The sequence below is a fragment of the Dendropsophus ebraccatus genome, chromosome 14, assembly GCF_027789765.1.
Source record: "Dendropsophus ebraccatus isolate aDenEbr1 chromosome 14, aDenEbr1.pat, whole genome shotgun sequence".
NCBI lineage: Eukaryota > Metazoa > Chordata > Amphibia > Anura > Hylidae > Dendropsophus > Dendropsophus ebraccatus.
In genome coordinates, this window is record NC_091467.1 from 76,192,676 (window position 1) to 76,218,383 (window position 25,708).

General features: G+C 47.1%; 2 protein-coding genes across 4 annotated transcripts in view; one reads left to right on the forward strand and one right to left on the reverse strand.

The window, feature by feature from the left end:
- The window catches only part of MYL9 (myosin light chain 9), a 36,482-nt gene extending 14,211 nt beyond the window's left edge, over nt 1–22,271 (reverse strand). The window contains exon 1 of one of the 2 annotated variants that reach the window (XM_069952982.1): nt 22,211–22,271. The gene's annotated coding sequence lies outside the window, so the exon portion shown is untranslated. Of the gene's footprint in view, nt 1–8,991; nt 9,100–22,210 lie in introns of those variants that run through there. The other variant, XM_069952980.1, reaches the window with a different exon arrangement.
- LOC138772521 (phosphatidate phosphatase LPIN3-like) overlaps nt 1–25,708 on the forward strand; it is a 123,093-nt gene that overhangs the window by 39,992 nt on the left and 57,393 nt on the right. The window contains exon 1 of one of the 2 annotated variants that reach the window (XM_069952969.1): nt 22,289–22,372. The exons of the other annotated variant lie outside the window; for it this stretch is intronic. The gene's annotated coding sequence lies outside the window, so the exon portion shown is untranslated. Of the gene's footprint in view, nt 1–22,288; nt 22,373–25,708 lie in introns of those variants that run through there. 2 annotated transcript variants of the gene reach the window in all.

Consider the following 25,708-nt stretch of genomic DNA (forward strand, 5'->3'; position numbering starts at 1 on the left):
AGACATATATATATATATATATGTGTGTCTCTCAACTTTGTATGACCTGCAGGAAGTGGTGTTTTCCCTCCAGTCTTCCAGTACTTACCAGCTGCTGTATGTCCTGCAGAAAGGGGTTTATTCTCTCCAGTCTGACACAGTGCTCTCTGCTGCCACCTCTGTCCATGTCAGGAACTGTCCAGAGCAGCAAATCTCCATAGAAAACCTCTCCTGCTCTGGACAGTTCCTGACATGGACAGAGGTGGCAGCAGAGAGCACTGTGTCAGACTGGAGAGAATAAACCCCTTTCTGCAGGACATACAGCAGCTGGTAAGTACTGGAAGACTGGAGGGAAAACACCACTTCCTGCAGGTCATACAAAGTTGAGAGACACATTTATATATATATATATATATATATATATATATATATATATATATATATATATACACATACATACATATATATATATAAATGAATAGTCAGGTATAGGAGCATGTATACAGATGAATGCTGTAGTCATCCTCAGGACACTGCACCAACACACCAGGTGATGATTCATGGATCAGAGTCCAGTTCTGTCACCTGTGAAGTTGCAGTAGATGGTGTCTCCGGAATATTCCACAATTGTAGGAATCCCTTCCCAAGCATCGGGTTCTATTTGTACAGTAATCTCTGTTCCTCTCTGTATTGTAGTGACATCCCTGCTGCCATAAACCTAAGATTCTATTACAGGGATCCGTGTTATTTCCAGCCTCATGGAAACATGTTCTTCCAAATAGCGCCACCTTTATCCCCAGGCTGTGTGCGGTATTACCGCTCAGCTCTGTTCTCTTCAATGCACCAGCGCTGCAGTACCACACACAGCCTAAGGACAGGGGTGGCGCTGTTTCAGCTGGTTTTCAACCTCTGGAAAGGGATCGTAATTATTACAGCTCCTCTATATATACAGAGCACTACTCCATATATACAGGATACTACTCCATATATACAGGATACTACTCCATATATACAGAGCACTACTCCATATATACAGGACGCTACTCCATATATATACAGGACGCTCCTCCATATATATACAGGACGCTCCTCCATATATATATATATATATACAGGACACTACAGCTCCTCCATATATACAGGACACTGCTCCATATATACAGGATACTACTCCATATATACAGGATACTACTCCATATATACAGGATACTACTCCATATATACAGGACACTGCTCCATATATACAGGACACTACAGCTCCTCCATATATACAGGACACTGCTCCATATATACAGGACACTACAGCTCCTCCATATATATAATATAGTGTTCCTCTCCTTACAAGAACATGTGCCGGAGGATTTTCAGCCCTGGAATGTGTAATCATTTCCCATAGAAAACATCACACAGTATATGGCGGCGGCCGAGCATTCCTGCACACATTTCTAATTATTAGGAGACCGGACACTAATGTCACTACATGTCTGTAAAAGTTACAGCAGTGTGAGATCAGCGGTGTAATATGACACCGCAGAGCACTATACAAGATGGTACCGAGCAGTATACAAGATGGTACCGAGCAGTATACAAGATGACCCTGTGCCAAGCAGTATACAAGAGGACCCTGTGCCAAGCAGTATACAAGAGGACCCTGTGCCAAGCAGTATACAAGAGGACCCTGTGCCAAGCAGTATACAAGAGGACCCTGTGCCAAGCAGTATACAAGATGACCCTGTGCCAAGCAGTATACAAGAGGACCCTGTGCCAAGCAGTATACAAGATGACCCTGTGCCGAGCAGTATACAAAATGGTGCCGAGCAGTATACAAGATGACCCTGTGCCGAGCAGTATACAAGAGGACCCTGTGCCGAGCAGTATACAAGAGGACCCTGTGCCGAGCAGTATACAAGAGGACCCTGTGCCGAGCAGTATACAAGAGGACCCTGTGCCGAGCAGTATACAAGAGAACCCTGTGCCGAGCAGTATACAAGATGACCCTGTGCCGAGCAGTACACAAGATGACCCTGTGCCAAGCAGTATACAAGAGGACCCTGTGCCAAGCAGTATACAAGATGACCCTGTGGCGAGCAGTACACAAGAGGACCCTGTGCCGAGCAGTATACAAGATGACCCTGTGCCGAGCAGTATACAAAATGGTGCCGAGCAGTATACAAGAGGACCCTGTGCCAAGCAGTATACAAGAGGACCCTGTGCCAAGCAGTATACAAGAGGACCCTGTGCCAAGCAGTATACAAGAGGACCCTGTGCCAAGCAGTATACAAGATGACCCTGTGGCGAGCAGTACACAAGAGGACCCTGTGCCGAGCAGTATACAAGATGACCCTGTGCCGAGCAGTATACAAAATGGTGCCGAGCAGTATACAAGAGGACCCTGTGCCTAGCAGTATACAAGAGGACCCTGTGCCAAGCAGTATACAAGAGGACCCTGTTCCAAGCAGTATACAAGAGGACCCTGTGCCGAGCAGTATACAAGATGACCCTGTGCCGAGCAGTATACAAAATGGTGCCGAGCAGTATACAAGAGGACCCTGTGCCAAGCAGTATACAAGAGGACCCTGTGCCAAGCAGTATACAAGAGGACCCTGTGCCAAGCAGTATACAAGAGGACCCTGTGCCGAGCAGTATACAAGATGACCCTGTGCTGAGCAGTATACAAGCCACTAGAATATACATCTGCTATAGACATATAGAGTATATAGGAGACGATGAATCCTTCATTAGTGGACAATCCCTTGTAATCATCCAGGGACCTGCCAATCCGGAAGGACTTGTCCAAATGAGTCACTTCCTACAGGTCCTATTCAAATTGGGCAGATACCTCCCTGTATAATGGCGCCAGGGATCAGCAGTCTTGCCTGATCATTGTCTTTAAACAAGTTAATAATCCACACTCGGCCGCACATCTCTCCCGCACTTATTAGGTAGAATTCTGGTGCATTTTAGGTGCTGAGTGCTGCACGCCCTGATGCCAGACAATGTGTGTGTGTGTGGGGGGGGGGTTTACAAAGTGCAGGTTCGCCCCTTCTCCTTGGCGTACGCCCCCGTACACCCCGCTCGCCCGACGGGCGGGCTGGTGGAGCTTGTGGGGGTGTAATAAGGTGGGGAGGAGGCGTGGCCTCCTCCTGTGGTTCATTTATCAAGATTTTCTGCTGCTCTGGACAGTTCCTGACATGGACAGAGGTGGCAGCAGAGAGCACTGTGTCAGACTGGAGAGAATACACCACTTCCTGCAGGACATACAGCAGCTGATAAGTGCTGGAAGACTGGAGTTTTTTTATATAGAAGTAAATTATAAATCTATATAACTTTCTGACACCAAAATACCCCTATAAAGTGAATCTGTAACTCAGGTCCAAAATTGCTGACGCTGTTAGATGCTGTGAGGTAAATGAGACATGGTACCTCTCATATATCTGTTTGCGCTTCCAGAACAGAGAAAATGCTTTTTAAATTCTCGAATGCAGAGTGTAATGGCAGCTATACCAGGGATAGGGATGGGAGGGGGAGAGAGGTAATGTTACATCCTGCAGCAGATCAGGGACCTGTGAACGCCCTGATGACACTTTGCACCAGAGAATAAAAGATTTTCCTTGAAGCCCAGACAGATATATGACAGGTCCCAGGTGTCTCCTGGCCTCTATATAACAGTGTCAGCAGTCTGGAAGCACAGACAGATGTATGACAGGTCCCATGTGTCTCCTGACCTCTATATAACAGTGTCTGCAGTCTGGAAGCACAGACAGATATATGACAGGTATCATGTGTCTCCTGACCTCTATATAACAGTGTCAGCAGTCTGGAAGCACAGACAGATGTATGACAGGTCCCATGTGTCTCCCGACCTCTATATAACAGTGTCAGCAGTCTGGAAGCACAGACAGATATATGACAGGTACCATGTGTCCTGACCTCTATATAACAGTGTCAGCAGTCTGGAAGCACAGACAGATATATGACAGGCCCCATGTGTCTCCTGACCTCTATATAACAGTGTCAGCCCATCTGGGAGCACAGACAGATATATGACAGGTCCCATGTGTCCTGACCTCTATATAACAGTGTCAGCCCATCTGGAAGCACAGACATATATGAGGGGTCCCATCTGTCTCCTGACCTCTATATAACAGTGTCAGCAGTCTGGAAGCACAGACAGATATATGAGGGGCCCCATGTGTCCTGACCTCTATATAACAGTGTCAGCAGTCTGGAAGCACAGACAGATATATGAGGGGCCCCATGTGTCCTGACCTCTATATAACAGTGTCAGCAGTCTGGAAGCACAGACAGATATATGAGGGGCCCCATGTGTCCTGACCTCTATATAACAGTGTCAGCAGTCTGGAAGCACAGACAGATATATGAGGGGCCCCATGTGTCCTGACCTCTATATAACAGTGTCAGCAGTCTGGAAGCACAGACAGATATATGAGGGGCCCCATGTGTCCTGACCTCTATATAACAGTGTCAGCCCATCTGGGAGCACAGACAGATATATGACAGGTCCCATGTGTCCTGACCTCTATATAACAGTGTCAGCAGTCTGGAATGAGGATTACAGATAAGCAGATATCATTGTCTATTGTTATACACCCAGACAGTGCTATATGGAAAGCAGCCAATCACAGCTCAGCTTTCCTCCCTCATGGTGAGCTGTGATTGGCTGTCATTGACACAATCAGACTCTGCGATAAAGTCCTGTGTAATCTTTGTCCACAGTAAATACAGGGTGATGTGTGACCCCATGACTATGACCGCTCTCCATACAGGTCACTGGTAGGACAACAGGGGGGGGGGGGGGGCGCACCGCCGGAAAATAGTGGTCTATGTAATCTGTACAATGGTATATATGACGGTGTAGATGAAAGTGTATATGATAGTATATCTGACGGTATAACGGTATATATATATAAATATATGACGGTGTATATGACTGTGTATATGATGGTGTATATGATGGTGTATATGACTGTGTACATGACAGTAGATACGGCGGTGTATATATGACAGTAGATACGGCGGTGTATATATGACAGTAGATACGGCGGTGTATATATGGCGGTGTATATATGACATGTATATGACTGTGTATCCTCAGTACTGCCCGGCCAGACATCAGCGGCTCCTGAGACGTGACGCTACCTTGTCAGACTGGTCAGTGACCACTTCAGCCTATAAGTCGGGGTGTGAGCGGAAACCTATTATTACAGTATAGGATATTGTTCCGCCCAGAGCGGAGAGGGCCAGGTTTAACCCTTTAGAATCACTGAGAATAATACAGGCTTAGATACAGATGATGGGGATACCACCTAATGACAAAATCAGCTCTGCTACACACTACAGTACACACACACTACAGTACACACTACAGTACACACACTACGGTACACACTACGGTACACACACACTACGGTACACACACACTATGGTACACACACTACGGTACACACACTACGGTACACACACTACGGTACACACTGCTCAGAAGCCGTGATGCCTAGGGTATAACATGGCAGCTCACAGTACTCCACCCTTATAACAGGACACATCACACATGATGCATGAAGGCTGCACGTTACCAAAGTGTCATTTTGACAGTTATTAAAGGGATTGTTCACCAAGAATTTTACTTCTTTCCAATGAACTGGTCCCAGCCAGTTCTAGAGATTTGTAATTTACTTCTATTACAAAATCTCAAGTCTTCCAGTACTTATCAGCTGCTGTATGTCCTGCAGGAAGTGGTGTATTCTCTCCAGTCTTCCAGTACTTATCAGCTGCTGGATGTCCTGCAGGAAGTGGTGTATTCTCTCCTGTCTGACACAGTGCTCTCTGCTGCCACCTCTGTCCATGTCAGGAACTGTCCAGAGCAGGAGAGGTTTTCTGTTTCAATATATTTTATTGAATTTTTTCAATAAGAATTTTTTTTAGAAACAACAGTAGAACAAGAATAACAAGTTATACATATAAAGTGAAAAGAGGAAAATATGAAATAAACATTGAAATAAATGTAACCAATTAACATGTCTATTGAGTTATGGCCTTATTACACGGGACGATTATCATTCGCATAATCGTTAACGATAAACAATCTCAAACAACCGCTATTGCGAAAGACAGAGGTGGCAGTAGAGAGCATTGTGTCAGACTGGAGAGAATACACCACTTCCTGCAGGACATACAGCAGCTGATAAGTACTGGAAGACTGGAGATTTTCATATTTTTTATAAACCCCTTTAATATTATTATGGTTTCCTATTTGCAGTATATAACGTGTTGTGGATATAACTCAGGGCACGTGCAGCATATGTCATTCCACCACCTGCAATAAGATTACATGTTACATCTGCGACTCGCCGTCACTTTTACAACAGTCACAAATATTTATTGTTGATGTAAACGGCAAAAAAGCAGTCAGTAAATCCGGGGGCCGTAAAAACAAAGCGTCTCCAGCCTGACTGTGTACATGGGATCTCTGTAAATCCTGCAAATCTGGACGGAGCCATAAGTTACAGTCATGGCCAAAATACGGAGGAGACACCATAAGGTCGTCTATAACCGGACTGGGATACTATCTAGCTAAATGGGCACTGTCACTTTAAAAAAACTTTTCACATATGTAAAGTTTTTGTGAGCGTCCATTGGAGCAGCCTGGTTGTAGCAGTCCGTCAGGACCAATCACAACTTCTCACACATCTGTCTAAAGTTCTTAAAGTGACAGGTACATAATAAGTAGTGTGCTCCCATGTTATTAGTTTGCTATATACACTATCTATAGAATATAAGATCAATAGCATTTACCTTCTTCTAGACAACCTTTGTACACTTGGTCATCATAGTATATAGCTGGAGTCTCCAACCAGCATGCTGGGAGTAGTAGTGTTGTTACAGCTGGAGCCACATGTATATAGTAAGAGTTGGCGGCCGTTCACACTTCACTCTTTCCATTATTTGCTATTGTATACAGCATATAATATCTGCTTATTGTACATGTATACATATATATCCTGCTCAAGAACATCTAATATATACATTATCCATCCCTGTGACCGTATAAGATATGCACCATCCTATGTCCACAACATTACATTACATTGGTGTTATAGTACCTGAGAAGCTGTGGTGTTATAGTACCTGAGAAGCTGTGGTGTTATAGTACCTGAGAAGCTCCGGTGTTATAGTACCTGAGAAGCTGGGGTGTTATAGTAGCTGAGAAGCTGTGGTGTTATAGTAGCTGAGAAGCTCCGGTGTTATAGTAGCTGAGAAGCTGTGGTGTTATAGTACCTGAGAAGCTCCGGTGTTATAGTACCTGAGAAGCTGTGGTGTTATAGTACCTGAGAAGCTATGGTGTTATAGTAGCTGAGAAGCTGTGGTGTTATAGTACCTGAGAAGCTGTGGTGTTATAGTACCTGAGAAGCTCCGGTGTTATAGTAGCTGAGAAGCTGTGGTGTTATAGTACCTGAGAAGCTCCGGTGTTATAGTACCTGAGAAGCCGTGGTGTTATAGTACCTGAGAAGCTGTGGTGTTATAGTACCTGAGAAGCCGTGGTGTTATAGTATCTGAGAAGCCGTGGTGTTATAGTACCTGAGAAGCCGTGGTGTTATAGTACCTGAGAAGCCGTGGTGTTATAGTACCTGAGAAGCTCCGGTGTTATAGTACCTGAGAAGCTGTGGTGTTATAGTACCTGAGAAGCTCCGGTGTTATAGTACCTGAGAAGCTGTGGTGTTATAGTACCTGAGAAGCTGTGGTGTTATAGTACCTGAGAAGCTGTGGTGTTATAGTACCTGAGAAGCTGTGGTGTTATAGTACCTGAGAAGCTGTGGTGTTATAGTACCTGAGAAGCTCCGGTGTTATAGTACCTGAGAAGCTGTGGTGTTATAGTACCTGAGAAGCTGTGGTGTTATAGTACCTGAGAAGCTCCGGTGTTATAGTACCTGAGAAGCTCCGGTGTTATAGTACCTGAGAAGCTGCGGTGTTATAGTACCTGAGAAGCTCCGGTGTTATAGTACCTGAGAAGCTCCGGTGTTATAGTACCTGAGAAGCTGTGGTGTTATAGTACCTGAGAAGCTGTGGTGTTATAGTACCTGAGAAGCTCCGGTCTTATAGTAGCTGAGAAGCTCCGGTGTTATAGTACCTGAGAAGCTGCGGTGTTATAGTACCTGAGAAGCTGCGGTGTTATAGTACCTGAGAAGCTGCGGTGTTATAGTACCTGAGAAGCTGCGGTGTTATAGTACCTGAGAAGCTGCGGTGTTATAGTACCTGAGAAGCTCCGGTGTTATAGTACCTGAGAAGCTCCGGTGTTATAGTACCTGAGAAGCTCCGGTGTTATAGTACCTGAGAAGCTGTGGTGTTATAGTACCTGAGAAGCTGTGGTGTTATAGTACCTGAGAAGCTGTGGTGTTATAGTACCTGAGAAGCTCCGGTGTTATAGTACCTGAGAAGCTGTGGTGGTATAGTACCTGAGAAGCTGTGGTGTTATAGTACCTGAGAAGCTGTGGTGGTATAGTACCTGAGAAGCTGTGGTGTTATAGTACCTGAGAAGCTGTGGTGTTATAGTACCTGAGAAGCTCCGGTGTTATAGTACCTGAGAAGCTGTGGTGGTATAGTACCTGAGAAGCTGTGGTGTTATAGTACCTGAGAAGCTGTGGTGTTATAGTACCTGAGAAGCTCCGGTGTTATAGTAGCTGAGAAGCTGTGGTGTTATAGTACCTGAGAAGCTGTGGTGTTATAGTACCTGAGAAGCTGTGGTGGTATAGTACCTGAGAAGCTGCGGTGTTATAGTACCTTATAGTACCTGAGTAGCTGTGGTGTTATAGTAGCTGAGAAGCTCCGGTGTTATAGTACCTGAGAAGCTGTGGTGTTATAGTACCTGAGAAGCTGTGGTGTTATAGTACCTGAGAAGCTGTGGTGTTATAGTACCAGGCACAGGACAGACCCCACAGGCAGGGTGTGGTAGGTGAATGCTGCAGGGAGAGGTATACAGCGTACACTTCTTACCTGCACAGGAGGAAAACAGCAACTCAGAGCTCTCTCTCCTCTGTGGATCAGGACACAGGGACGGTCTGCACCAACCTTCCCAGGGTCCTAAATCCAAAGGGGAAGAGAGCGACCAATGGGGGCAGGCTCCCTCTCCCCCTCCCGGCTTCCCTCCCGCCTGGGATTTGGCCATACATGGAAAAGGAATTTGAGGAGGATGCAGGATCTGTGGGACACTCGGATCCGAACCCAAACACAGGATATTCTCCCTTATATAGCTGTCAGCCCCACCATGGCAGCCTCTGTGTACAGCAGACAGGCCTCCTTATAAGGGGCGTATAGGTGTATAAGGGGGGAGGTACTGGGGGCTCCGAAATATACAGATATACTACTGAGTTATATAAAGTCTCATCCATATCTATTATTCATCTCAGCTATTACTATGTTACATTTAAAGATAGACGGATGCCATACACACTACTGGAGCATGGAAACCCGATAGAGCCAACTTCTCCAGATGACCCCATATAGGAGAACAGAAACCCCATAGAGCCAACGTCTCCGGATGATACCATATGAGAGATCAGAACCCCCATAGAGCCAACGTCTCCGGATGATACCATATGAGAGATCAGAAACCCCATAGAGCCAACGTCTCCGGATGATACCATATGAGAGATCAGAAACCCCATAGAGCCAACGTCTCCGGATGACCCAATATAGGAGATCCAAAACCCCATAGAGCCAACATCTCCAAATGACCCAATAAAAGAGATCAGAAACCCCATAGAGCCAACGTCTCCGGATTATACAATATAAGAGATGAGAAACCCCACAGAGCCAAAGTCTCCGGATGACACCAAATAAGAGATCAGAAACCCCATAGAGCCAACGTTTACGAATTATACAATATAAGAGATGAGAAACCCCACAGAGCCAACATCTCCGAATGACACCATATAAGAGATGAGAAACCCCACAGAGCCAACGTCTCCTGATTATACCATATAAGAGATGAGAAACCCCATAGAGCCAACATATCCAAATGACCCAATATAAGAGATCAGAAACCCCACAGAGCCAACGTCTTCGGATGACCCAATATAGGAGAACAGAAACCCCATAGAGCCAACATCTCCAAATGACCCAATATAAGAGATGAGAAACCCCATAGAGCCAACGTCTTCGGATGACACCATATAAGAAATCAGAAACCCCATAGAGCCGAACGTCTCCGGATGACACCAAATAAGAGATCAGAAACCCCATAGAGCCAACGTCTACGAATTATACAATATAAGAGATAAGAAACCCCACAGAGCCAACATCTCTGGATTACACAATATAAGAGATGAGAAACCCCATAGAGCCAACATATCCAAATTACCCAATATAAGAGATGAGAAATCCAATAGAGCCAACGTCTACGGATTATACCATATAAGAGATCAGAAACCCCATAGAGCCAACATCTTTGAATAACACCATATAAAAGATCAGAAACCCCATAAAGCCAATGTCTTTGGATGACACCATATAAGAGATCAGAAACCCCATAGAGCCAGCGTCTCCGGATTATACAATATAAGAGATCAGAAACCCCATAGAGCCAACGTCTCCAAATGACCCAATATAAGAGATCAGAAACCCCATAGAGCCAACGTCTCTGGATGACCCAATATAGGAGAACAGAAACCCCATAGAGCCAACGTCTCCGGATGATACCATATGAGAGATCAGAAACCCCATAGAGCCAACGTCTCCGGATGATACCATATGAGAGATCAGAAACCCCATAGAGCCAACGTCTCCGGATGACCCAATATAGGAGATCCGAAACCCCATAGAGCCAACATCTCCAAATGACCCAATATAAGAGATGAGAAATCCAATAGAGCCAACGTCTCCGGATGACACCATATAAGAGATGAGGAACCCCGTAGATCCAACGTCTACTGATTATACCATATAAGAGATCAGAAACCCCATAGAGCCAACATCTTTGAATAACACCATATAAAAGATCAGAAACCCCATAAAGCCAATGTCTTTGGATGACACCATATAAGAGATCAGAAACCCCACAGAGCCAATGTCTCCGGATGACAGCAAATAAGAGATCAGAAACCCCATAGAGCCAACGCCTCCGGATGACACCAAATAAGAGATCAGAAACCCCATAGAGCCAGCGTCTCCGGATTATACAATCTAAGAGATCAGAAACCCCATAGAGCCAACGTCTCTGGATGACCCAATATAGGAGAATAGAAACCCCATAGAGCCAACGTCTCCGGATGATACCATATGAGAGATCAGAAACCCCATAGAGCCAACGTCTCCGGATGACCCAATATAGGAGATCCAAAACCCCATAGAGCCAACATCTCCAAATGACCCAATAAAAGAGATCAGAAACCCCATAGAGACAACATCTTTGAATAACACCATATAAAAGATCAGAAACCCCATAAAGCCAATGTCTTTGGATGACACCATATAAGAGATCAGAAACCCCACAGAGCCAATGTCTCCGGATGACAGCAAATAAGAGATCAGAAACCCCATAGAGCCAGCGTCTCCGGATTATACAAAATAAGAGATCAGAAACCCCATAGAGCCAATGTCTCCGGATGACACCAAATAAGAGATCAGAAACCCCATAGAGCCAACGTCTCTGGATGACCCAATATAGGAGAATAGAAACCCCATAGAGCCAACGCCTCCGGATGACCCAATATAGGAGAACAGAAACCCCATAGAGCCAACGTCTCCGGATTATACCATATAAGAGATCAGAAACCCCATAGGGCCAACATCTCCAAATGACCCAATATAAGAGATCAGAAAGATTAACTACTTTTATCGAAGAGCTGGAGACGATTTTTTCTTTCATTGGACTCTACGGGATACGGCCCGCAATACTGAGTCTCCCGTGCTCTGGATCAGGAGAGCCACTCATATCATTAGAGCAAGCATGGTGAGCTGATTGAAGTGTTCCTTTTTTCTGTGGTTATAAGAGATCAGAAACCCCATAGAGCCAACGTCTCCGAATTATACAATATAAGAGATCAGAAACCCCAGAGAGCCAACGTCTCCGGATTATACCATATAAGAGATCAGAAACCCCATGGAGCCAACGCCTCCGGATCACCCAATATAGGAGAACAGAAACCCCATAGAGCCAACATGTCCAAATGACCCAATATAAGAGATGAGAAACCCCATAGAGCCAACGTCTCCGGATGACACCAAATAAGAGATCAGAAACCCCATAGAGCCAACGTCTCCGGATTATACCATATAAGAGATCAGAAACCCCATGGAGCCAACGCCTCCGGATCACCCAATATAGGAGAACAGAAACCCCATAGAGCCAACATGTCCAAATGACCCAATATAAGAGATGAGAAACCCCATAGAGCCAACGTCTCTGGATGACACCATATAAGAGATCAGAAACCCCATAGAGCCAACGTCTCCGGATGACACCATTATAAGAGATCAGAAACCCCATAGAGCCAACATCTCCAAATGGCCCAATATAAGAGATAAGGAACCCCACAGAGCCAATGTCTCCGGATGACACCATATAAGAGATGAGAAACCCCATAGAGCCAACATCTCCAAATGGCCCAATATAAGAGATAAGGAACCCCACAGAGCCAATGTCTCCTGATGACACCATATAAGAGATGAGAAACCCCATAGAACCAACGTCTCCTGATTATACCATATAAGAGATCAGAAACCCCATAGAGCCAACATCTTTGAATAACACCATATAAAAGATCAGAAACCCCATAAAGCCAATGTCTTTGGATGACACCATATAAGAGATCAGAAACCCCACAGAGCCAACGCCTCCGGATGACACCAAATAAGAGATGAGAAACCCCATAGAACCAACGTCTCCGGATGACACCATATAAGAGATCAGAAACCCCATAGAGCCAACGTCTCCGGATGACACCATATAAGAGATCAGAAACCCCATAGAGCCAACGTCTCCGGATTATACAATATAAGAGATCAGAAACCCCATAGAGCCAACGTCTCCGGATGACACCATATGAGAGAGGAGAAACCCCATAGAACCAACGTCTCCGGATGACACCATATGAGAGAGGAGAAACCCCATAGAACCAACGTCTCCGGATGACAGCTTATGAGAGATATTATAATGGATATTATTCTCTGGATGACATTACACAATGGGCAGATGGAGGTCTATGGCTCTGGTTGCACAGATGGGAGGATGGGGTTGGTCTCACACTGGTTTATTACAGACACAGGTTTACACTACAATGTTATTTTACACTATTGAAACAAGAGGAACCAGATGAAACCCTGGAAGGCGGCAATATGAATGAGTGGGGTCAGCTGGGCAAGCATGGGTTACCAGCATAGTGTCATTACTGGCCGTATCCCATAGCTGTCAGGCTGCGTCCACATACACACAGTACTGCAATAAAACTGCAATGTCTGAACACAACCTGACCGGTATGTAATCGGGGCAAAAGCTTATCTGTCGATTATCTGTCGACCATTCTACTGTGCTAAATATTAAAATATTCATTTCTTATTGGCCATAAGAGACAAGCAGCCAACGAATGATGGCAGCAAAGGGCCACCCAAATGATCCAGCAATTGTTTATGATCCCCCCCCCCCCCCCCCCAGTATGATGATACAACGGATCCAGTATAAGGCTATGTTCACACTACGTATATTTCAGTCAGTATTGTGGTCCTCATATTGCAACCAAAACAAGGAGTGGATTAAAAACACAGAAAGGCTCTGTTCACACAATGATGTAATTGAGTGGATGGCCGCCATTTAATGGCAAATATTTGCTGTTATTTTAAAACAACGGCTGTTATATTGAAATAATGGCCGTTATTTACTGTTATATGGCGGCCATCCACTCAATTTCACCATTGTGTGTACAGAGCCTTTCTGTGTTTTTAATCCACTCCTGGTTTTGGTTGCAATATGAGGACCACAATACTGACTGAAATATACGTAGTGTGAACCCAGCCTTACAGGGGCAGAGGATGTGTCTGGGAGAGAGGAGGAAAGTGAGAGGGTTGAGTAGGGGTCAGTGGTAAAAGTCCTGGAGGCCACAGCACCCTGTAGTAGTAGGTTACAGGCTCAGTGGACGCACATGGACAAGACAAGAGGCTGCAGATGGATGCCGCCCTAGGGAGTCCTGGTGGATACCATACGGCTACATCCTACTTCTCCAGCCACCAGGAGTCAAATGTTTTACAGTTTGACAGATCCACTCACCGCTACCTGTGGGCTGTTCCCAGTATACGGCGTATCACTAGACAACAGGTTATTCTACAGGTGATCACAACAAAAGAGTCACCTGGTCTAGACTTTGTCCCCTTGGTAGGACCACACCTAGTATCAGCCGTATAGTCACAGGTTATTAATGTGACAGGTGAATACTCCCAGCCTCATTCTTGCAGTCATTTGATGAGTACCGATCACCTGTGCGTAGTAGTGCCCCAGTACAGGTGTGCCACTAAGTTCTATTTCACCTGTCTATAGGTAACTGTCAGATGTCACACTATGGGATGATGAGTGCCCTTCCGCACTACCACCACTTGGTGTCTCACTTTCCCTAGTTTTTAAGCACAGTTTAAGAAATGTAAAGGGTTAACTGTCTGTTTTACTGTGTTGTGTTATGCAGTCACTGGTTTAGGTGCCTCACACTCTTTCACCCTATTACACACTCACACCAATTTCTTCTGGCACTTTCCCCACCAATGGGAGGTTAGTCCCAGTCACCCTTATTTAAACAAGTTAGTTCCTGGTGGGAGGGGGGTCTTTCTAGTTGGTGTTGAGAAGGAAAACAAGACAGAGAAAGAGTTGCTGCTGCAGTTTACAGCCAGGCCAGGGCCCAGGGGTCCTTCTCAGTTAGTTCTGTGAGGTCTGTGACATAACAAGTATACAGTGCTAACCCCAGAGGTGGGGGATCTGTCATCTGGGCACACCTTGCTTACGCCTGGGATAGTCTACTCTTCGGAACAATCCACCTTACAGGATTGATCTGCAGTGGAGCAAAGAGCATAAACTGAAGTACTCCATTGGAACCTACTCAGCTTACTTGGGAAACCTTGAGAGGTTAGGTACACCCAGATGTTCTACCCTGGGACCTGTACTACCAGACCTGACACTCTGTGGCAAAAGGCAGTCTTCTTCTTCTTCTTCTTTCTCAGCCTTAACCGTGAGTACGAGCTTCTTCTTCACACTACAAGGTATGCCGGCAGAGTACTGTACTAATACACAAGGCCCCAAGACAGTCCCGAAACCTTACTACACCTAAGTAACACCTACTTCCTCCTGGCCACCTTCTGCTACCACCTCACTACAACTGTCCTGGGTCCGTCCCGGTAATCCCAGGGTTTTACACTCTGGGGGTCGTCAGGGAGTCACCGGTTTCCTCCAGGAAACTTTTGCATTGCCCCCTGGGAAACATGAATATGCAAAAGAAAAGCCTGTGGAGCCTCATCAAAGAGTCTCGAAACCCAGGACTAGCCAGATATCCCTCCGGGAAGGACCCAGCCAAGGGGCGGCTCCTGTAAGGAAACCACCAAAACCACCATATTAAGTGGCCCTATAAGTCAATGTAATGACAAGGTATTTATCCACATACAGCTGTTTCGGGGTGTTGCCCCTCATCAGTGTGGAGCAGTCATTTTGATAATAACGCCCGTATGTGTGCCTGAAAATGATGGCGGACAAAAATAAATGTTGTATGAACATACCCTTAGAGTAAAGCTTGAAGCATTAGGGGTATAAAACAGGAGAAATGGCTCCACTTTGGGTCTATTATTAAAAGCTCAGTGCCATTGAAGTAGATGGAGCTGAACTGCAATATCATTCACAGCCTGAGGACAGGGGTGGCGCTGTTTTTGCAAGAAAGTAGCTGGATAATACCTTTAAGAGAAAAATACATGTACAAGCAGCAGAGTTTGTTTCTTGGGCTCCCATCATCCAGAATAATGCAGATCGTCCTACAGATGTCATCATTCCCATGTCATCTCATCATTTCCTTTTACAGTAGTCGTCCTCCTACACAGGGGCGGCTGGAGAGTCAGGCTGCGTACATGCTGGAGATGATTTATTGTCTGATCTCTCATTGTTCATTAGTAGAAAAGCTGAGACAAGAAAGAGGAAAAAAACTAATGGAAAAAAACCTTCACAACTGCTCAGACTCCGATCCGTAATCGTATAGATTCGTATCCACTGTCTGCAGTGCTTAGGGACATCACTTAGTCTGGCTGCCAGTCAGTACAAAGCAGATGCTGTGTCATACAGAACATATACAGAAATACACACCAGTCTATATTGCAGTATGGCCCCTGCCGTGATCTGCTCTTCCTGAATACTTGCATGCTTCCCTCTAAGGTGAGATATAACAATGAACAATGATGATGATGATGCAGCTGGAGCCTGATCGTTCGCCATTGGATTATTAGTGGCCGAAGAAGTCGGATGCCGCCCCAGGGAGTCGTAGAAAACAAGGATACAGCCTATTCCCGTACTCCCTAGGGTGGCATCCAACTTCTTCAGCCACCACTATTCCAATGCCGAACCATCAGACTCCAGCGGATCATCTCTAGTTCTCACTACAGATGAGATGATGAAGTGAATGGCTTCTTATCTCTTATCCGCTCACCAGCAGCTCTGGTTTTGACACTTTCGCCCCAGTGTGACCCCCTCCCCTCTGTGACAGGATTAGAATCAATGGATCCGCACCTCAGAGGGTATATCGACAAAAATACAAAAAGTGCAACAGCAACCCACAGGTGCAAGATCTTACCGTGTATACTCCTCCCAGTGTACACACGATAAAAGCCTGCTCTGTAGATATTGAAAAATGAGAATCTTAGTAAACTATTAGATATTGTCACACTGGAAGCCGATGCTCAGGAAAAGACCGGCGCCGAACGCAGAAACCAGGCGGAAAAAAAACTGACTGCGTACATAGCTATCCCTCGGGTCTCGCTCCCCTCATTGATGGCGCGGCTGTCGGAGTTCGGCGCCTGGTCCAACTATAAGATCAATCTTGGCAAGTCTGAGGCTCTTAACGTTTCTCTCCCAGACTCCTTGGTTTCTAACCTGCGCACTTCCTTTCCATTTGCCTGGCCACCTGGTGGAATCACCTACCTAGGTGTCAAAATATCAACAAACCTATCAACTCTCTTCGCTGCTAACTTTCAGCCCCTCCTCGCCCGGTTCCGCACTGATTTAACGGCCTGGGACAGGAATGAATTCTCCTGGTTTGGGCGTATAAGCATTATTAAAATGACCCTACTACCCAGGCTCCTCTATCTCCTGCAGACCATCCCCCTCCTGATCCCTGCCTCCTACTGGCACCAGATCCAGAGATGCTTTGGGGCCTTTGTCTGGGCCGGTGGGCGCCCTAGACTTAATCGGCGACTGCTTACCAGACCCAAGCTCCTAGGGGGCGCGGGTCTTCCGGACTGTCGACTTTATTACCTCTCCTGTGCCTACACCAGATTGCTTGATGTGGTGCACAACAGAAATTCGAAACTTTGGGTGCGCCTGGCACAGGACATTTGCCCCAAGGCCCTCTCTACTCTCCCCTGGACCTGGTCCCCGTCGGACCCGCTAACACTTTCCTTCTCCTCGCGACATACTCTTGCCATTCTCTCTTCAACACGCCCGGAGGAATCCTTGGTGGACCGGACGGGTCCGCTTCTCCCAGTTACTGACCACCCGCTCTTTGCGCCGGCTGCTTCGTCTGCCCCTTTCCTTGGCCACTCCAAACCCCGTCCCCTACGTTTTTGTCACGTCCTCGCTGGCGGCTCTCTAAAACCCCTTGCTGCTATCTTAGGAGAGGCCTCCCCCTCCAGACGGGCTCCCTTTGAGCATCTTCAGCTACGCCACTTCCACCAGACCGTCTCACGGGGCAAACAGCTGCACCGACCCACCACGGACTTTGAAAAACTCTGCCTCTCCAACACGGGCCCCCCGCATGCCATTTCCATTATCTATGGGCTGATGGTCTCTGCCCGATCGCAAGCTCTACCCCATTTCTGCACGGCATGGGAGTCAGAGCTGGGGAAGCAGTTTACGGAGCCCCAGTGGGCCAAGTGCTTCTTCCTAACCCACAAAGCTACAATTGCCACCAAAGCACAAGAAACTTGCTATAAGATCTTGACTCGGTGGTATAGGGTCCCTACATCCCTCCACAGTTGGTACCCCTCGGTCCCCGATACCTGCTGGCGCTGTGGGGTGGGAGAGGGCACTATGACACACATTTGGTGGGGTTGCCCCCGTCTTGCACCCCTCTGGTCCGTGGTGCTCAAAACTATTGCAGACGTCACCGGTGTGCAGGTACCCCATACACCTGAGGCTGCCTTGCTCTTTATGTTCCCCATGACTCAATCTAAATTCAAAAAGTCTCTGGCACGCCACTTACTGCAGGCTGCTAAAACCATTATCCCCAGACACTGGAGGTCTGTGGACCCGCCGACCCTGGGGAGTGGTTTGCGGAAGTTACCCACATACAACACATGGAGGACATGGAGGACTTATTGGCTTCATCCCCTACTGACACCTCTAAACATACTGCCACATGGGGCCCCTGGCTCTCCTTTCTCTCCTCTCCACAATACCGCTCCCTCACCTGCTAGGCCCTATCACCCCTCTCCCCCCCCCCCCCCTCCCTAAGACTTCCCCCTCTACTTTCCCTTTTCTATTCTTTATCCCTCCACTCTTTCCCCACTTCTGCTTCCCACTGCAGTCTGCTACCCTGCCTTTATAGTTATGATCTTCAGTAACACAATTAGCGAGCCAACGATTTGGCGCTTTCTGACTTAGCACTTACATATGGCTTATTGTTTTACACTGTATTACATTGTGTTTAGCAACTCTTATTAGACCACGACTCTGGTCAAGTGTTGCGCTTGCAGCGCATCCCTGTTGTTTTGTCTACTGTTTTATAGTTCGCCACTGTTTGCACCCTTTGATGTATAACGCTGATATTTCAATAAAGCTCTTTGGAATCATAAAAAAAAAAAAAACTGACTGCGCCACCAGGATCCCACAACCAATTAAGGTTAAAAAAAATCTGCGATGGACCTGATGCTCCATTCACTTTACAATCCTTTGGGTATAATAATAGTTTTATATATCAAACCTTCCTGTTCTAAATCCAGCACCAAAACCGTCGGCGATAATAACATCGGCTGCTGGTAAAGATGGCCGCCATACAGCGAGGACGCATAGACGATAATTCCATCACCCCCTGCACTCTGTCTCCAGGCCTCGCTCTGTTTACCTGGATCTGGAACCAAAACCCTCTAATCAATCCTTCATCATCTGCTGTTTGTAGCGGTTGTGCCGGGTGCTCGCCGCATCCACCGCGATGCAGCAACAAGCCGCCGAGGAGTCTGCCGAGACCTGAAGAGGACCTGGCACCAAAGCAGGAGGCCATGTTATAGTGGCAGATGTCTCCCTCTCCGCTTCTAAGAACAGAGACGTAATTTCCAGAGCTATATAAACTTTCTGGAACCATTTGATTTAAAAGAAAAAAATATTTAGCTGGAGTGCCCCTTTAATAAGAAATGGTGGTCTTCTAGTATAGTCACCTTATGGGTCAGGACTAGTGCGGCACAAGGAAAGTGCACAGACAGGAGATCAGATACGGACAATGTCTGCAGATAGTACAATGATGGGAGTCGGACTCCTGGATCGATATGGAACCTGTGAGCAGCGCAGCCTGACAACCAGTGTTGTCAGATTATTATTAGTAGAGATGAGTAACCCTCGAGCGCTCCGCTCCCTCCCAACCTGAACGCTCAGCATCTGATCACCGGCAGCTGGAGAAGTTGGATGCCACCCTAGGTGGATACAGCTTATGGCCATCCCATGTTTCCCAGGACTCCCTAGGGCCGCATCCGACTTCTGCAGACGCCGGGAGACAAATGACAAACATTTGGGTTCAGTGAACGTTACTGAACATTCTGGCACGTCCGCCCAGCACTTTTGGGAACCTCTAGCAGTGCTATGACCCAGAGGAGAGGTCAGTGCTACAACTGATCTCAGTACATTCATCAAACCTGCCGCCCCCAGCTGCAAAACTACAACTCCCATCATACCTGGAAAGCCGAAGCTTTTACTTCCCATCACTACACTGGAGCATAATACATACAAAGCATGGATGGCAACACAAGATACCCAGCACCCATCCTACAGCCGGCACCCAGCACCCATCCTACAGCCGGCACCCAGCACCCAGCACCCATCCTACAGCCGGCACCCAGCACCCATCCTACAGCCGGCACCCAGCACCCATCCTACAGCCGGCACCCAGCACCCATCCTACAGCCGGCACCCAGCACCCATCCTACAGCCGGCACCCAGCACCCATCCTACATCCGGCACCCATCACCCATCCTACATCCAGCACCCATCCTTCAGCCGGCACCCAGCACCCATCCTTCAGCCGGCACCCAGCACCCATCCTTCAGCCGGCACCCAGCACCCATCCTTCAGCCGGCACCCAGCACCCATCCTACAGCCGGCACCCAGCACCCATCCTACAGCCGGCACCCAGCACCCATCCTACAGCCGGCACCCAGCACCCATCCTACAGCCGGCACCCAGCACCCATCCTACATCCAGCACCCATCCTTCAGCCGGCACCCAGCACCCATCCTTCAGCCGGCACCCAGCACCCATCCTACAGCCGGCACCCAGCACCCATCCTACAGCCGTCACCCAGCACCCATCCTACAGCCGGCACCCAGCACCCATCCTACAGGCGGCACCCAGCACCAATACTACAGCCAGCACCCAGCACCCATCCTACAGCCGGCACCCAGCACCAATACTACAGCCAGCACCCAGCACCCATCCTACAGCCGTCACCCAGCACCAATGATACAGGCGTCACCCAGCACCAATAATACAGGCGGCACCCAGCACCCATCCTACAGCCGGCACCCAGCACCCATCCTACAGCCGGCACCCAGCACCCATCCTACAGCCGGCACCCAGCACCCATACTACAGGCGGCACCCAGAACCCATCCTACAGCCGGCACCCAGCACCCATCCTACAGCCGGCACCCAGCACCCATCCTACAGCCGGCACCCAGCACCCATCCTACAGCCGGCACCCAGCACCCATCCTACAGCCGGGCCTCTCCGCTTCCATCACATCAACTATTCATGAGATACATCAGGGAGGGAAGCGTCATCAGCTGGAGACAATGTATTATTATACACACCACCCAATCCCTGATACCCATGTGTAATGTGACTGTAATACAACAACAGGAGACCCCCCCCCCCCCCCCGGTCCACATTCCTCCATTATATCTGCAGATCATCTCCCCGCAGCACATCTCACATCCACCCCCCCACACACACACACACCCAGGAGAATCCACAGACTCTGGACAACTTCTCCAGACCTTGTATTACAGTCCTCCCCCTCCCTATATATATAGTCACTATATCAGCAGTCACAGGGTTAAATAACACTATCTCATATGGAAAGGAGAAGATGAAATCCCTTATTGCATCCGATTAGAATAAAGTTACACAAACTTCCCCCAAATCCACCACAAGTGCCTCTATCTGCTCCTGATCTCTATGGGGGTCCTCTATCCGCTCCTGATCTCTATGGGGGTCCTCTATCTGCTCCTGATCTTTATAGGGGTCCTCTATCTGCTCCTGATCTCTATGGGGGTCCTCTATCTGCTCCTGATCTCTATGGGGGTCCTCTATCTGCTCCTGATCTCTATGGGGGTCCTCTATCTGCTCCTGATCTCTATGGGGGTCCTCTATCTGCTCCTGATCTCTATGGGGGTCCTCTATCTGCTCCTGATCTCTATGGGGGTCCTCTATCTGCTCCTGATCTCTATGGGGGTCCTCTATCTGCTCCTGATCTCTATGGGGGTCCTCTATCTGCTCCTGATCTCTATGGGGGTCCTCTATCTGCTCCTGATCTCTATGGGGGTCCTCTATCTGCTCCTGATCTTTATGGGGGTCCTCTATCTGCTCCTGATCTTTATGGGGGTCCTCTATCTGCTCCTGATCTTTATGGGGGTCCTCTATCTGCTCCTGATCTCTATGGGGGTCCTCTATCTGCCCCTATTGTGTATGGGGGTCCTCTATCTGCTTCTAATGTCTATGGGGTCCGACGCCTGTACAATCTATGTATACTGTGTATCATCCCATGGCGGATACTTACTGGTGGCTGTCTCTCACTCTCTCTCTCTCTGTCTCTCTGTGTGTCTCTCTCACTTCCAGTATGAGCAATGTGGTGGGTGTGACGTGGAGGACGTCACGAGGGACAGGTAAAGGGAGGGACCCAGGAAGATGCAGGCCAGAGTATAGGGAGCACCTCCACCAGGTAAGGCGTCCCTCTGAGGGGGCTTGGCTGACGCTGGGGGGGGGGGGGCTGGATTTATTCTCACTTTTATCATATCTCAGCTGATTGTAATCCCTGTTACTGCTATTCCTACAATGACTTTCTGTAACCATCGCTGTATACCTGTAGTGTTCTGTATACCTGTAGTGTTCTGTAACCATCGCTGTATACCTGTAGTGTTCTGTATACCTGTAGTGTTCTGTAACCATCGCTGTATACATGTAGTGTTCTGTATACCTGTAGTGTTCTGTAACCATCGGTGTATACATGTAGTGTTCTGTATACCTGTAGTGTTCTGTAACCATCGCTGTATACATGTAGTGTTCTGTAACCATCGCTGTATACATGTAGTGTTCTGTAGACCCATAGTGTTCTGTAGACCCATAGTGTTCTGTAGACCCATAGTGTTCTGTAGACCCATAGTATTCTGTAGACCTAATGCATGGTATATATCCCCAGTCCATGTGACATGAATACCTATGGATGGATCACACCAGAGACGATGTGACTAGGAGTGCAGCTCCCCTTCCTGAGTGTCTGCCGTGGCCTCTTCTTCCTATAGTTACTGCAGGTGTCCTATAGGCTTTGCCTTCTTGCTGTTTTGTTACCTGTATTTGTGGCTTTCAGCAGTAGTTCTATCTGTAGCCGCCGCTGAGTTCTGCCACAGGGATTCAGTCTCCCAGTACAGAGATAGTCAGGTAATGTTATATGGGGTCATCATAGGGTTCCTGCACATGAACACTGAGCTGCTCCAGATCTTCTAGTAGGGATACAGGTAGTAATAATACAGAGCACTCCGTGTATACAGGTAGTAATAATACAGAGTACTCCGTGTATACAGGTAGTAGTAATAATACAGAGCACTCCGTGTATACAGGTAGTAGTAATAATACAGAGTACTCCGTGTATACAGGTAGTAATAATACAGAGCACTCCGTGTATACAGGTAGTAGTAATAATACAGAGTACTCCGTGTATACAGGTAGTAGTAATAATACAGAGTACTCCGTGTATACAGGTAGTAATAATACAGAGTACTCCGTGTATACAGGTAGTAATAATACAGAGCACTCCGTGTATACAGGTAGTAATAATACAGAGTACTCCGTGTATACAGGTAGTAGTAATAATACAGAGTACTCCGTGTATACAGGTAGTAGTAATAATACAGAGTACTCCGTGTATACAGGTAGTAATAATACAGAGTACTCCGTGTATACAGGTAGTAATAATACAGAGTACTCCGTGTATACAGGTAGTAATAATAATACAGAGTACTCCGTGTATACAGGTAGTAATAATACAGAGTACTCCGTGTATACAGGTAGTAGTAATAATACAGAGTACTCCGTGTATACAGGTAGTAGTAATAATACAGAGTACTCCGTGTATACAGGTAGTAATAATACAGAGCACTCCGTGTATACAGGTAGTAGTAATACAGAGCACTCCGTGTATACAGGTAGTAGTAATACAGAGCACTCCGTGTATACAGGTAGTAATAATACAAAGTACTCCGTGTATACAGGTAGTAATAATAATACAGAGTACTCCGTGTATACAGGTAGTAGTAATAATACAGAGTACTCCGTGTATACAGGTAGTAGTAATAATACAGAGTACTCCGTGTATACAGGTAGTAGTAATAATACAGAGTACTCCGTGTATACAGGTAGTAGTAATACAGAGTACTCCGTGTATACAGGTAGTAATAATACAGAGCACTCCGTGTATACAGGTAGTAATAATACAGAGCACTCCGTGTATACAGGTAGTAATAATAATACAGAGTACTCCGTGTATACAGGTAGTAGTAATACAGAGTACTCCGTGTATACAGGTAGTAATAATACAGAGCACTCCGTGTATACAGGTAGTAATAATACAGAGTACTCCGTGTATACAGGTAGTAATAATAATACAGAGTACTCCGTGTATACAGGTAGTAGTAATAATACAGAGTACTCCGTGTATACAGGTAGTAATAATACAGAGCACTCCGTGTATACAGGTAGTAGTAATACAGAGCACTCCGTGTATACAGGTAGTAGTAATACAGAGCACTCCGTGTATACAGGTAGTAATAATAATACAGAGTACTCCGTGTATACAGGTAGTAATAATAATACAGAGTACTCCGTGTATACAGGTAGTAGTAATAATACAGAGTACTCCGTGTATACAGGTAGTAATAATACAGAGCACTCCGTGTATACAGGTAGTAATAATACAGAGTAGTGTCCTGGGAGGCTGGTGGATGCAGGGGGGAGTAGTGTCCTGGGAGGCTGGGGGGAGTAGTGTCCTGGGAGGCTGGGGGGAGTAGTGTCCTGGGAGGCTGGGGGGAGTAGTGTCCTGGGAGGCTGGGGGGAGTAGTGTCCTGGGAGGCTGGTGGATGCAGGGGGGAGTAGTGTCCTGGGAGGCTGGTGGATGCAGGGGGTAGTAGTGTCCTGGGAGGCTGGGGGATGCAGTCCCTGATCTTTCATGCTTGTGCTAAGGAGGAGGTTGTATAAATAATAGAGATGTGCTGGAGCCCTGTCGTTCAGTATTTGATCACCGGTGGCTGAAGGAGTTGGATGCAGCCCAAGGAGTCTGGGAAAACATAGGTAGAGCCATAGGCCACAGGCTGTATCCGCCAGGACTACCCAGGGCGGCCTCCAGCTGCTCCAGTTATACTCATCTCTAATAGACGCCATCGGCCTCTACAGGGAAATATAGTGCAGCGTTCTATAGGAAGTCATCCTGCTGCCTTTGATTCAGGGAATGTCCTCTCAGCCAATGACTGTCCACCACTCTGACCCCTCCCCCCGCCCAGCACTGATTGGCTGAGCAGGGACACAGGGAGCAGCAGCAGAGACAGCTGTTAGAGCAGCAGGAGTCGGGGGGTCAGGGGAGGTGAGTATGCTTTGTTGTTATTCCACCATGTGGACGGCCGGCAGTGTAATATATATATATATTCATTGATCACATAATTAATCCTGCTGCAGATTTGGTGCAAAAAGTTCATAGATCAGAATCAGGTTGTCTGTCTGGTTCCCCCTCCCCGGTTATTAGGGGCTTCCAGTGCTTTGTAGCAGATGCAGAGTGACTTTCCTGCTGTGAGTCCTGGATCAGCTCTGAGGGAGGGACAGGCGCAGACATGGAGGACACTGGACAGGAGGAATGTCTGGAATCTGAGGGGGAGAGGAGAGCTCTGCGCCCCACTGGGATCTTTACAATGGATTATACTGTAACCTCTGCAGAATGACCCACAGTCACGAAACACTGCTCTCATGAAGTCTTACTAATCATCCAGTTACTTTACTAGTTGGGTTTTTTCCC